This window comes from Brassica napus, chromosome C7 (assembly GCF_020379485.1).
Source record: "Brassica napus cultivar Da-Ae chromosome C7, Da-Ae, whole genome shotgun sequence".
Taxonomy (NCBI): domain Eukaryota; kingdom Viridiplantae; phylum Streptophyta; class Magnoliopsida; order Brassicales; family Brassicaceae; genus Brassica; species Brassica napus.
Genome location: NC_063450.1, coordinates 4180001 through 4195632, shown reverse-complemented (window position 1 = coordinate 4195632; position 15632 = coordinate 4180001). Strand labels below are relative to the sequence as shown.

Here is a 15632-nt window from a genome sequence, read left to right as displayed (position 1 = left end):
CGGATCGGATATCCGGACAATTTTAAGGTATCCGGATCCGGATCCTTATCCGGCGGATTCATAATTTTATTATTCTTATCCGGATCCGGAGTTCTCGGATATCCGGGTGTCGGATATCCGGGTGTCGGATATCCTTCTAAAAATTGTAATATCCGGCGGATATCCGGATCCGGATTTGGACCCTTAAAATAAATAAAATAATAATAATAATAATATATAAAATATTAAACATAATTTAAAAATAAAAAATATATAATGTTTTTAATTATTTCTATGTATAATATTACAAAATTTACATAAAATTTACATATACTATTATAAAAATGAAAATATATTAAATAAAGTTAGTTTTTATATATAGTATATTACTATTTTGAAATAATTATTAATAAAACTTACGGATCCGGATATCCGTACTAAAAAATTAAGATATCCGGATCCGGATCCGGCTTTGACGGATCCAACATTTTATTATCCGGATCCGGATTCGGCCCCTCCGGATATCCGAATTTTCGGATCGGATCCGGATCGAATCTCGGATCGAATCCGGATCTCGGATAAAAGTCTCGGGCCTAGTTAGCAAGCGTACTTTCGTAATTTTATCAGTATTCTGCAGTTGGAAAATACGTTGGAAGAAATTAGGAAAAGCGATAAAAAAGTAAGGACCGGCCTGTAAAGTAAAAGGTAAATTCTGGACCCACATGATGAAAAGATACTATCTCATCAAGTGTCTCGATGATTGAGATTTCTCTTCTTGCCCCTGGTTGTTTCATTTAATCACGAAAACGCCCATTAGGTTTAGCAAAGTAGTTTAGTAGTCCCGGTCTCCTTTTTATTGGGCTCACGTTTTTGATAAATATTTCACCCAATAGGCTTTTTTGTCATGACTTGGATGACAATAGATTTAGCACAGAGCACTGTTGTTTTTAACTTGAAATCCATGGAGCTTAATTCAGTCCCAACTGGGATGTATATGGCCCTGGTCTAATGCAACAAATAAATTGAAAAATATTTAAATATCAAACCAATATGCTACTCTTAAGATCACATCTAGAGCTGACTAAGCTGCCATTAGAAAAATGTATGTGAACCGCTGGTTCCTTTATGCATTTTCCTTTTCCTTGCCCACCAGGATCTTGCGCATGGTGAATTCATATGCAAATTATTTAAGAAATAAAATAATCTACTAATCATTTATATGGCAGCTGGCCATAGCTCAGTCTTAGCTCAGTTCGAATATGACAGCTTGATTAGCTGGTCTACGAGTTCATTCAGCTAGAGCAACTGGACCAATGAGCTAACAAGCTCCGTGGATGTGGATAAGGTATGATCTAGTAACTTTTGCTTAATTCTAGATAGAATGGATTAGGGGAATGGAAACTCGGATTTGTATGTCTTGATTTGGGTTCAGGATCGACCTTGGAGCTAATTGGTAGTTGGGTAGACTTACCACAGCTGAGGTGATTCGACCGGATGAGTATTAGATTGGATTTAGTCCAATGGTTAAGTAGAGAATATCCGCTGCGTATGAGTTGAAATGATCTAAGCCAGAAAATGACTAAGGTAGTCTTAAGCTAAGATCTAAGTTAGCCCTCGCCTATGGGTGATAATATAGATAAAGGGCGAAAAATTTAGAGATTCGGCCAGTATGTGGTCCGAGCAACGTGAGCTATCGACCGCGGCTTAGGCAGCCTAAGCCCCCGACCCGGCTGCCTAAGCTCTTCTACTTTGACATCAACATCATAAAAGGCTTGATATGGAGAAACAAACTAAACTTCTTCCATACATGAAATCTATCGCTCTACTTGGGATCCAACCAAAACTCTCAAAAATACTCAAAATAAAAATAATAAATTATGTTCATGTAACCATCATGTACTATAAAAACATATTGTATGTTTTATACAAGTCTACTTCCTAAATTTTTGGTATTCGGACAACATAATTTCTTTACAACAAAACTTCATAACCAATTATTCTATCTATTAAAATGAACTAGATCTCTACCTTCTCCCCTCAAACTTTATAGATTCCTTAAGAGAAAATTATCAAATGATATCATATATTTATACTAAATTTAAAACGAAAATTATATAACGCGCGGACACAGACCTAGTATATGTAATTCCAATATTTCTAGTGTTTTAAGCATTTTCTACTATTTTAAAATATTTACTTACGAATACTTTTAGTATATTTTGAATATTTTATAAATATTAAATCTAAAATAATTAGTAAATTGAAAAATATAATGTGATTCGAGAATTTGGAATATCAAAATATTTCGATTTATACCGGATTTGTATATTGAGATTTTGGATCCATTTAGTTATTTAATGTGTTTTGGTTCAGGCCCGGATCTGGACATTTTGCTTAGTCCTATAACAAAACTTTAACTTAAACTCTTTTTGTACACTAATCATTTATCAAGTAAGTAAAATTTCCAAATTTTCAGAAAATATATAAGGGTTTTAATTCAAATCAAAGTGGTTTTGCGAGGTATAGGAACTTCACAACCGAGTAAGCAAAACGACAAAGTTTTGCCAAGATTCACTAGAGAACAAAAGGGCAAGGCCATCTTGACCCAAACCAATGACGAGGCCCAAGTTCAGCACAAGCCTATCAAGGCTCTGTCTACTAACGGTCAACAAACACCACAACGGTCGGCGACTCTCCAAACAGTAGTACACAAGCCAGCTGCGAACCGTACGTCTGGAGGAGCGTGCCCGATTGATCTGTCCAATCCATTCTCAACCTTAGATCAATTGTCTTGCACCTGATGATGACACATGTGTGTGTTCTAGGGTTTTACACTTTCAGTATAAACAGACCTTCTCTGTAAACAAACATTCTAAGTAAGAAATAACAGTTTATCAAAAGCAAAACTTGATCTTCTTCATTTACCTTTATGGTATCAGAGCTCCAGGTATAAGCTCCTTGGACGCTATGGCTATGGAGGTGATTAACACACCTTCTCTCAGAATCTCTAACTGTGTTACAGTTACTCTCACTGACCGAAACTACATCCTATGGAAGTCACAGTTCGAAGCTTTCCTAAATGGACAAGGCCTCCTTGGTTTTGTTACCGATCAGACACCTCAACCACCACCCACCATTCAAGTTCTGCATATCAATGGCAACAACCATGAAGCTCCGCATCCAGAGTACAGCCGTTGGTTTCAAACAGACCAAGTAGTCAAATCTTGGCTTCTTGGTTCCTTCTCTGAAGACATCCTCACGGTTGTAGTTGACTGCTCGACGTCTCATGAAGTCTGGGCCGCCCTTGCTCGTTATTACAACTGCTCCTCCTCCTCTCGTCTATTTGAGCTCCAGAGAAAGCTTCAAACCATGTCGAAGGGCGAGAAGACTATGGATGCGTACCTGAAGGAGATCAAGGCTGTCTGCTCCCAGCTCTCCTCCATTGAAAGTCTTGTTCCAGAACATATGAAGGTGTTTGCTGCACTTCACGGGCTTAACAAAGACTATGAGCCCATCAAGACCACCATGAAAAGCTCTATGGGCTCTTTTTTGACTCCCACCTTTGAAGAAATAGTCCCGCGTCTCACTAGCTACGATGACCGACTACAAAGCTACACAAACGAAAGCTCTGTTACTCCACATCTAGCTTTCTACTCAAATAGAGGATGCGGTAACTATTACAGAGGAAACTCATACCGTGGAAGAGGCCGAGACAGAGGGAACTACTCCACCAGAGGACGAGGCTTTCAACAACACTTGTCTCCCTCCTCCAACTCCTCTGCCTCCTTCGTCATCTCCGATACTGACTCTCGTCCTGTATGCCAAATCTGCGGAAGAGTTGGACATCAGGCTCTCAAGTGCTGGCACCGCTTTGATAACAGCTATCAGATGGAAGATATGCACAACGCGCTAGCTGCTTTACGCATCACTGATGTTACAAACTCTCCCGGCCATGAGTGGTTCCCTGATTCCGGTGCAACCTCTCACGTCACGAGCTCTCCTCACAATCTTCAGTACTCTCAGGCCTACACTGGTTCTGACTCGGTGATGGTAGGTAATGGTGAGTTTCTACCCATCACGCACACAGGCTCCACCTTTATTGCGACTAGTTCAGGTACACTCCCTCTAACTGATGTACTAGTATGTCCCAATATTGCAAAATCTCTTATGTCAGTCTCAAAGGCTACTGTGGACTCTCCTTGTGCTTTTGTCTTTGATTGTGATGATGTACGTGTGTTTGATAAGGAAACCAAACAGCTTCTTCTTCGGGGAAGCAACAATAAAGATCTCTATAAGCTGCCTCAGTCTCCTCCGCAGGTGTTCTTCTCGTCAAGACAAGCAACTGCTTCTGATGAGATTTGGCACCAGCGGTTAGGACACCCCAATCCTCAAGTTCTCCAGCAACTTTCTACAAACAAGTCTATCTTTATCAAAAAACGTACCAAGAGTCTCTGTGAGGCATGTTAACTTGGGAAAAGTGCTCGTTTACCTTTTGAAGCATCATCCTTTGTAGCAACAAGACCACTTGAGCGCATCCACAGCGATCTTTGGGGACCCTCACCGGTATTGTCTGTTCAAGGATTTAGATATTATGTCATCTTTATAAGACCATTTTACTAGATTCTGTTGGTTTTTCCCACTAAAGACTAAGTCAGATTTTTATCATACCTTTGTAAAGTTCCAAACTTTGGTTCAAGATCAATTTAAGACCACTATTGGAACTTTTCAATGCGATGGTGGAGGTGAATTCATCAGTAACACCTTCCTCAATCTTCTTCAGAAAAGCGGAATCCAACAGCACATATCCTGTCCCCACACGCCACAACAAAATGGATTAGTTGAGCGTAAACACATGCACATAACTAAGCTTGGTCTATCTCTGATGTTTCATAGTAAATTACCTCAGAAGTATTGGGTAGAGGCTTTCTTCACCGCCAACTTCCTAAGCAACCTCCTACTCCATTCAGCTTTGGAAAGTACTCATAGTCCTTATGAGCGCCTGCACAAGAGAAAACCAGACTATAGATCACTTCACGTATTTGGATGTGCCTGCTATCCAATGCTACGTGACTACACTCACCACAAGCTTGATCCAAAGTCTCTCCAGTCCGTTTTCCTCGGCTACAATGAAAAGTACAAAGGTTATAGATGCCTCCTACCAACAACTAGAAGAGTTTACATATCTCGTCATGTAATCTTTGATGAGAATCACTTCCCTTTCGGTGCTGAGTACTCTAAGCTGCATCCTCACCCGAAAACCCCTCTCGCAGAGGCCTGGCAAAAGAGTGACTTACCCACTCAACCTCCTGCTCCTAAGCCAACTAAACTGGTCAATGCACCTATCTTCTTTATTCCTCAGCAAGTGCCTGCACAAGCGCCTCTATTTACAGCTGCTGATTTTCCACCTTTGCCTTCAAGAACCTCACCTCCAAACCCACCACCGTCGGTAGCTTCTTCCTCTGGTTCTACTCCTTGTTTAGGGAAAAGTACTGGGTGTACGTCAGGCTCTGATCCTGTTTCTATAGGCAACATCTTTGCACCTACACCAGGCAGGACAGCACCAGTTGAGCATACTACTCCTCAAGCTACTCATCCTATGATCACTCGTGCGAAGGATGGAATAACCAAGCCAAACCCTCGTTACGTTCTACTTACTCAGAAGGCTTCCTACTCAGAACCTCGAACGCTGGCTGAGGCATTGAAGCATCCAGGCTGGAACAACTCTATCCATAAAGGGATTGGCAACTCCAAAGAAACGGAAACCTGGTCCCTAGTTCCCTACAAAGAAGGAATGAATGTGTTAGGGAATCGATGGGTTCACCGTGTAAAACTTAATGCTGATGGCACGGTCAAATCACTACGCTCAAGACTAGTAGCCAAAGGATACAACCAGTCAGAAGGGGTCGATTACCTTGAGACATACAGTCATGTTTTTCGCTCTGCTACCGTTCGCATGATCTTGCGTACAACCATCGTCATGAAATGGAACATCAAGCAGATGGACGTTAAAAATGCCTTTCTTCATGGAGACTTGACCGAGACAGTCTACATGAAGCAACCAGCAGGCTTCATTGACAAAGATAAACCAAACCATGTGTGTCTTCTCCATAAAGTCCTTTACGGTTTGAAGCAATCACCCCGTGCCTGGTTCGACAAATTCAGCAGCTACATCATTGAATTCGGGTTTGTCTGTAGCTACAAAGATCCTTCTTTATTTGTATACTCTCGTGGAAAGAACGTCATCATGCTTCTTCTCTACGTAGACGACATGCTGATTACTGGAAACAGCTCCGCAGTAATGGACAAGTTCCTAGACGCCCTCAACAAACAATTCAAGATGAAGGACTTGGGGCAAATGCATTACTTCCTCGGCATTCAAGCGACCTTCCACTCCAATGGTCTCTTCCTCAATCAACAGCAGTATGCAGAAAACATACTCTTTGTGGCTTCAATGTCTGACTGTAACCCAGTCGCTACTCCACTACCAACTTAGCTAAATTAGATTCCACAAAGGAAGGAGCTGTTCTCAAACCCAACTTACTATCGAACTTTGGCAGGTAAGCTACAATACTTAACGCTGACACGTCCTGATATCCAGTACTCTGTCAACTACATCTGTCAAAAAATACACTCTCCCACCGTCTCTGGCTTCGATCTGCTCAAACGAATCCTCAGATACGTCAGGGGAACGACAGATATGGGTATAAACTTCAAAAAAGAAACAGATTGTGTTGTTCGAGCTTACAGCGATAGTGATTGGGGCGGTTGTCCCTCCACTCATCGCTCCACCAGAGGTTTCTGCACCTTCCTCGGCTCCAGTCTTATATCTTGGTCATCTCTGAAGCAACCTTCTGTCTCTCGCAGCTCAACTGAGGCGGAATATCGATCACTCTCCCAAACCGCAACAAAACTTCACTGGATTGGCTCTGTGATGCGCGAGCTTGGAATTCCTATGCAGACAACGCCAAAATTGTACTGCGACAATCTCTCCTCCGTGCACCTCACCGTCAATCCATCTTTTCACAAACGATCGAAGCATTTTGAGCTCAATTATCATTATATTCGTGAAAGAGTCGCTCTTAAAGCTCTGGTGGTTCTTTATATCCCAGCTCAACAACAGATCGCATATATCTTCACCAAATCCCTTCCTGCGGCGGCGTTTCAGAGTCTCTGGTCCAAACTTGGCGTCGTCGTTCCTCCGTCGCTAAGTTTGCGGGGGGCTATAGGAACTTCACAACCGAGTAAGCAAAACGACACAGTTTTACCAAGATTCACTAGAGAACAAAAGGGCAAGGCCATCTTGACCCAAACCAATGACGAGGCCCAAGTTCAGCACAAGCCTATCAAGGCTCTGTCTACTAAAGGTCAACAAACACCACAACGGTCGGCGACTCTCCAAACAGTAGTACACAAGCCATCTGCGAACCGTACGTCTGGAGGAGCGTGCCCGATTGATCTGTCCAATCCATTCTCATCCTTAGATTAATTGTCTTGCACCTGATGATGACACATGTGTGTGTTCTAGGGTTTTACACTTTCAGTATAAATAGACCTTCTCTCTAAACAGACATTCTAAGTAAGAAATAACATTTTATCAAAAGCAAAACTTGATCTTCTTCATTTACCTTTACGAGGGACTGGGAGTGACAATCATTGGCAAAAGAAAAGAGAGAGAGAGAGAGAGAGAGAGAGAGAGAGAGAGAGAGAGAGAGAGAGAGAGAGAGAGAGAGAGAGAGAGAGAGAGAGAGAGAGAGAGAGAGAGAGAGAGAGAGAGAGAGAGAGAGAGAGAGAGAGAGAGAGAGAGAGAGAGAGGCGATGGGCGAGAAAGCTCGAGTGATAGTGAGAATGCTACAAGGCTGCAACAGCATGACCAAACTCCGTAAGATCCATTCTCACGTCATCACCAACGGTCTCCAGCACCACCCTTCAATCTTCGACAACCTCCTCCGCTTCTGTGCCGTCTCTGTCACCGGATATTTATCTCACGCTCTGCTCCTCTTCCAACACTTCGATTCCGATCCACCAACGATGGCTTGGAACTACCTCCTCTGCGGCTTCTCTGTATCGTCAACTCCTCTCTCTTCCCTTCTCTTCTACAACCAAATGCTCCTCTCCTCCTCTTCACGCCCCGACGTCTACACTTTCAGTTTCGCCCTAAAGGCCTGCGAGAAGCTCCGGTCGGTTCCAAAATGTCGGGAGATTCACGGCTCGGTAATCCGGTCTGGTCTCGGACATATTATTTTAATCGGTTTTTCTATTTTGGGTTATTGTTCATGTTGTTTCTCTGCAGCAGGAAAAGCTGATGATATTTGCAACGCAGATAATACTTGAACATTGTAAAATTGGTATATTTAGTTTATGTTTTGGTGTAGCAATGGTTTGGATAGTTTTTTGATTCAAACTTTAAAATCTTGTGTTCTTGTATGTAGTAGTTAGGAGTGTCTGTAGTTAGTTGTGTGTGTTGTGGTTAAGGTCTTCTTTCTATGTGGAAAAGTCTGGTGGATATTTGTGGTTTTTTATTAGGTAAAGTTTTTTTTTTTGAATAATTTATTAGGTAAAGTTGTGTGAGTATTAACTTGTTTGTCAAGCAATTCTGTTTTTTTTTTGCATTTGATTATACAGCAATCTGGAATTTGTTAATAAGAAAATTTTGAACATAATTGATTCATTTTTTTAATATCAAAACGAAGTTATAGTTTTAAATCGATTGTGATAAGCATCCCCTAGACTATATTTGCGAAGTGATTTTGCCACATGTTCTTTCTACAATCAATTTTACAAAACAAATATGACATGGCTACTGAAATTGATGACATGTCTTATAGCTTAATATGACATGGACAATTGCATTTACTGTTAATTTATATTTTTGGTAAACTTTTTAAAATATGGTAAACTCATATATTACATTTAATGTCAATTTATATTTTTGGAAATTTTTTTAGAATATAGGAATAACTCATAAATCATCATTAAAATAAATATATTCAAATATGGCATTATAAATTTTGAAATATAATTTAATTATATATTTTTAAAATATACAATTTTATTACTAAAATTTTCAAAAATGTATACAATTTTTTTAGAAAATTATAAAAATTTAATCGTAAAATCATTATTTTCTTATATATCTACAAATTTTATAAATATTGTTTAATTTTAATTTTTGGTAATTATACAACTTTTACTAATTTATTTAATATATTTAAATAAAATAAATAGATAGAAAATCTATCTAAGATTATAATTTCAAATATATACATGCATATTCTTAAATATAATTTTTATGTTTAATTAAATTAAATTTATATTAAAATATTGATCAAAAAAAGAAAATTTAAAATTTTAATAAAAAAATTATTTTAAAATATAATTTATATTTATCTATTAAAAAAATATTTTAAATTTTTTTACTGCACATGGTGCAGGAAAACACCTAGTTCATATTTAATGTTGATGTTAAAAACACATCAAACTCTTAATAAAGGAAAAAAATCTTCGGATGTGTATATGATGTAATCTATCATAAATATGTTTATGATGTATATATTATGAGTATGTAAGGAACAATATTGGGTTTGATTTTTGTTTGTGTAAATGTCACACTCACGAGTTCAACATCGTGATCGTGATAGAAGAACTTGTACCCTTGTTCGTCTATCATAGTTATAATATGATCTCGTCTCTTATTGTACAAATACAGGGAAGTTCTTACGTCATAGAAAGATCATAGCGAATGGTGTGTCGTCAGCTCGAGATCTCGTTGGGATGTGTTTTAATTGTTTCTCTTGAGCATTGAGAACTCCTCTTCGCCGAAAGGTGAGAGGCGGGTGCTTGTAGTCGGGGATCTCCAGCTTCTGAGCTCTTGTTCGTGGGGTTTGAGTAGATAGTAACCTTAGTTCATGTCTCATATGACTTAATTTATAATCATCTCGAGTGAGACATCGATATCGTTGGTCTTGAACGAGATGTCGAGTTCGTCGATTCGTGTCTCAAACAGGAAATTGGGTGTGCAGGTTACGAGTAAATAACGAATCCAAGACCTTGAGATGTCTATATTTGATCATGCTTCTTTCCACTTCTGTCGTTTCCTGTCCTCTTTTCATAATGATGAGATATCTGGTGTTTATGGATTCTAAGATCTCGAGCCCTTCTTTTCGTGGAGTCTTTGCGCTTCCAGTCTTGAAACATTCGGTTTTGGATATGGTAAAATCGGGAACACCTAGAACTGTGTTCGAGACATGAGGCTGTGGCCGAAGGGAGAGTAAATCTTTTAGTTTTCGAGCTTGGCGAGCTCCGCTTCTTCCCTTCCACCAAACGGTGGTCAAGATATTTATGGTTCCTTTGTTGGTGTATTTAGTCATTGTGCACAGTCCAAACACGCTCGTGATATTGTGATATGGTCTCATCAAGATTCTTCCTCACTTCTGACCATTTATTAATCAAGGATTCATGCTCGACGCGTAGCGAAGTCGTTTTCTTTGTCTTATTCTGAGCCGTCCAAGACAATACCGATAATTTCTTGCTTTTGCGTTCTGTTAATCAGGACATTTTACATTCTTCTGCCTCGGCATAGGTATTCGTTTGAGTGCATTAGCTCGGTTACCAAACTTTTCTCGTGTTGGACGATCATTTGACCGGACCCGAACTCGGGAGGTCGGGCTATCAGAACTCGTCGCCGGTCTGCTATGGTTTGAGAAGGTTATTGGTGAAACTTGGCGAGATGAATTATTTTTATCAGCAACGAAGATTCAATTTAGCTGAGGTCGGGATCGATTCTCATGTTCCGTTTCTTGTTTATGATCCATTGAGATCGATGTCATCGTGGTGTGATGGTTCGTTTATTGTGGTATTGGACACCATATGAGATGAATCTATTTCCGTGCTTACAAGCCTTAGATCGGGTTCCTATCAAGGATGTTTTTCGTTTTTCTTCTCCACAGTCGGCGCCAAAATGTAGATCCTAAAATCTACACTAAGTATTTTGTAGTGATTAAGAGTTAAATCTGGGGAAGAAGATAACATGGACAACGATATCCTCAAAACACAACGATGTAATCAGGTCCGAGTCGGCGAAAATACCAGAGGACATACCCAGAGGAACTAAGAATAAAAAGCCCACATATTTAATCACATCGGCGCAAATATGTATTACAAAACACGAGAAGCAACATTAGTAAGCTGTTCATATTCTGCCAGGTGACACAAAAAGCCTTTGCCTCCCTGATGACGTGGACGCAAGAGAAGAGACGCAAGTCAACTTTATTTATAAAGATATCGTATGGAAAAAATAAAATTTATATTCTTGGTCGAATTAATATTTTTGGCCTTTAAACAATTTTTTTTAAAAAATTGTTAATTACATAATTTTTTTACTGCTGAGCTGATCCCATTTTTAAAAATATTTTAGGTCAAAAAATTACTTATCGTATAAGAACCTAACGGTTACGCCGAAGAATCTCAGTCATACTATTTAGTTACAATGAAACTATGCCAGCTCGGTTTTATGATTTAGCAATTTAAAGTTAATTATGGTTGTAGAAAGTTTACGTTCACGTGAATATCCTATCTATCTTCAATATTTTTCTCATTTTTGTGTCCTTTTTTTATTTTGGTTATTGCTCGATATAAATATCGATTTATGAGTTTATTCTCATTTTGTTATTTTGTTTTGTCCTGAGATTTTGAAAATATTTAAGATACACACTTAGACTAAGACCACGCCTTATACAGAATAAATATTTTATATTTACTACTTATTTTATTTTTTAGTGCATATTATGAAATGATAAAATAGTAATTATATATTAAATAACTAAGAAATCAGTTACTATTATGTAATAAATTGGCGTGCGCATATAAATCAAACGACCGCTCTTGTTTATTAGCAATCATTTTAGGGTAAATAAATCAAAACAATCAATATTATCTATCGTATATGATATATAATTAAATTTAAATGATATTAACATAGATATATAGTATACTTTTAATATGTATATTTATTAAATGAGGTTTCTACTCATATGATTTTATGATTATTTACATTGTAACAAAATTCTACACCAACGATTTTTTTAATGTGGAATGTTTAGTGGTTTCAATAATTTATAATCATTTTAAAAAAAAATGAAGATTTCAAAATTAAAATATTAATGTTTCAATATATGTTCAACGCAGATATAAAAATATAAATATGTACTTTCATATGATGTATAGTTTAATTTAAACCATATGAAATATATATATATTAACATATACACCTATTAAAATAAAATTATTTATTCATACGATTTTATAATCATTGTATCTTATTATAAAAAAAACTTAAACTTTGATCACAAAAGTTTATGTAAGACTTTTAACAGTTTTAGTAATTTATATTTGTTTTGAAAAATTCAAAACACAACATATACAAAAAAATCTAAATTTTTATTATATGATTAATGTAATTGTGTAATTTATTTTTGATAATAAATAATTAAACAAAAATGATAGAAAGTATACAGATTGTTAGCAAATTTTTATTATTTAAAATCATTAATTGTCATATATATCTTAATTACATTAGGTAATTCCGTAGGTTTTATTTAAGGAAAGAATATATACTAATTTCAATTTGATAAATGAATGGTACATAATGGACATACTATATAAGATAACATTTCCTATCAATTTAATTTTGGAGTAACAAAATTCTCAATTGATTCTCAAGCCGCCACGTAAGCAAAATTGGCATTCCAATTACGTGACAACTCATAAGAGTACTTTTTTAATTAGTACAAACTACATGTTATAACTTTTTAAATGTTTCTCTATTAATATATAGGAGATTCGATGAAATGAAACACATTAACATGAATTGTTTACTTCCAGTTTATTTGTAGTTGTCTTGGATTGTTTCCGTATCTCAAATGGTTCATTTATATAACAAAAATATTCATTTTTACTTCTTTTTAATTTATCCCGCTCAAATTATTTATATGTAGTAACAAACTGAAAATTAGGTAATATAAAATTACCGAAACAAATTATTATATAAGCATATATATGAACCACATATGCTTAAGATAACTAAAAAACAAGAGAATAATTAATGTTGTATGGCAACTTTACTAACAAATAAATCAACATATTTACATATCCTTGCTAAACATTGATCTTTTTGTGAAAGTTGTGCTTTTTGTCTGCTTTTTCATACACATTTTTGCTTGCACGTTACATCACAAAACATATTGTTTTTGTCAGAATAAATAAAAAGGCAATCCAAGTCCCACATCGGATATTAGACAGAATAAAGTCTAATATATATAATTGGTCCAATTCCACTTAGTATAAGGCATTTTGGAAGTAACGACCCAAAAATAAATTCGTGAGGGCTTAGGCCCAAAGCGGACAATATCATATTAAGCGAGAGATTGGACATCTGGTGATGGACATCTGGTGATGGACATCTGCTCTAGTTGAGCGTCTGGCCTCCAGCACGGGCATCCGGTCTGGCTCTAGTAGAGCATCTGGCCCAGGAGTGCATCTGGTCCGTTACAATAGATTGGTATTAGAGCCAAGGTTCTGTGGTCCTTGGTTTGAGGGGAGGATTGTCAGAATAAATAAAAAGGCAATTCAAGTCTCACATCGGATATTAGACAGAATAAAGTCTAATATATATAGCTGGTCCAATTCCACTTAGTATGAGGCATTTTGGGAGTAACGACCCAAAAACAAATCTGTGAGGGCTTAGGCCCAAAACGGACAATATCATATTAAGCGAGGGATTGGACATCTGGTGATGGACATCTGCTCTAGTTGAGCGTCTGGCCTCCAGCACGGGCATCCGGTCTGGCTCTAGTAGAGCATTTGACCCAGGAGTGCATCTGGTCCGTTACAACAGTTTTCGTAGCGCTTACAAAAACATATATATATATATATATATTTATATATATATATATATATAATGTTTTCATAGCAAATTTTAAAGAGTAGACAAGCTGATGCCAGTCCTCCAAGTATACCACACCACCATGCATAATGTGATCCAGACATAAGTCATATATTCTCTATATATTTTGGTTTTAGAACTGTAAGGGAAAGAAACTCTCTTTCAACAAGATACATGTGACCTAAATGGTAAGTCATATATTCTCTCTATATATCCACACACACACACACACAAGAATATTGCATAAAACAAGGAAACTACTCTAAACTTGTCTTTCGTGTCCAAACTTTATTATTTAGAAAAAGTGGTACGCAAGCGCATGCATGATGATCCTACAAAGAACTTTCGTCGAACAAGAATCCCATAAGTTTTCCTTTGAACATTCCTTATATCGTAATGGACCCTCATTGCTGATAATAAAACTTATAATACTTTCTAAGATATTTTCAAATGATGTTTATTTTCTTTTCTATGCTATAGACTTCTGATATTAAAATAAGGGATTGTTAAGTTGAAGAATCATATATGTAAAAGTATTGTATGAAAATATCTTTAGCCAGGTAAAATGGTTCAGCAATACTTCCAAACAGCTAAAAATGGGTAAATGTTTTTTATTACATGCATACAGGTATGAAGAAAAAATCCACCAAAGAATATATTTTGAAAAGGTCACCAATTCCACCAATAACACGCACAATTATCTCAGATAATGTAACTTTGCTTCATTTCCCTCCTAAATTAGTGGTTGATTGCACGAATTCCACTACAACTGCGCGCGCTGCCCATTTACGTCTCTGGTGACGTGTATGTATAAAAAAACTGTATCAATTAATGTTAGAATATTTATCTATATAGCATATGATAATGTTTAATCACATGCCCACTACATATCCTCATTGTGTTTTTCACCGTCTACATATCATTATAAGACACTTGTCTCTTGACTTTGTCCCCCCGTTTTAATTCCGGTGTGCAATACTATGCACTTATTGGGGATCTTTCTATATGTACATGTTTGTCTGTATATATATGATTTCCTTATAATAAAAATTGATAAAATTATATTCTCTCCGTTTCATAAAGCTACATGTTTTAGAAAAAAAAAATTCAAAAAAACATATTTTTGTGTATTTTCAGGGCATATTTTATGAACTAATAATGATTAATTGCGTCAAAAAAAAATAATGATTAATTGAAAATTTCAAAAAAAATAATTGCATTTATTGAATCTTATTGGGTTAGAATTATGGAAAAAGATAATCACAGAAAATTATGTTTTTATTACATGTTTTATTAATATGTGTGAAAAGTTTAAAAATACGTATCTTATTGAAAGAGAGAGAGAGAGTATGTTTTAACATGTTGGTTTTGTTGGCCTATATTATGAAATGATTGATTGGATAATAAATGTTTCTTGTGATGTGTAGCTTCAACATTGCTCCAAGCGACACTGAAAGCTTTGAAAAGCGCAGTTGCATGAAATACAAAATATCTCCGAACCGGATGTGAAGGTATACCCTCATGATTCATCCTTGGCAGGTTTGAAACCGGTATGAGTTTCTATATCAATTTTTTTTGTAGTAACCTTGTTAAGCGTATTATTGGATTTTTAACTCAAAAACAATTGATAATGAATGAATTAATAACTCGATTATGTATTAGTATTGGCCTATTTAAAATTGTGATATTTTTTAAACATATCCTTTCAAAATGG

At 36.7% G+C, this 15632-nt stretch overlaps 1 long non-coding RNA gene across 1 annotated transcript; it reads left to right on the top strand.

Moving 5' to 3' along the window:
- The first annotated feature begins 12889 nt into the window (after nt 1-12889).
- Nucleotides 12890-14980, top strand: LOC111208292. Its single transcript, XR_002660278.2, has 2 exons — nt 12890-14106; nt 14218-14980. It is a non-coding gene; the product is annotated as an uncharacterized LOC111208292 (long non-coding RNA).
- The last annotated feature ends 652 nt before the right edge of the window (nt 14981-15632 follow it).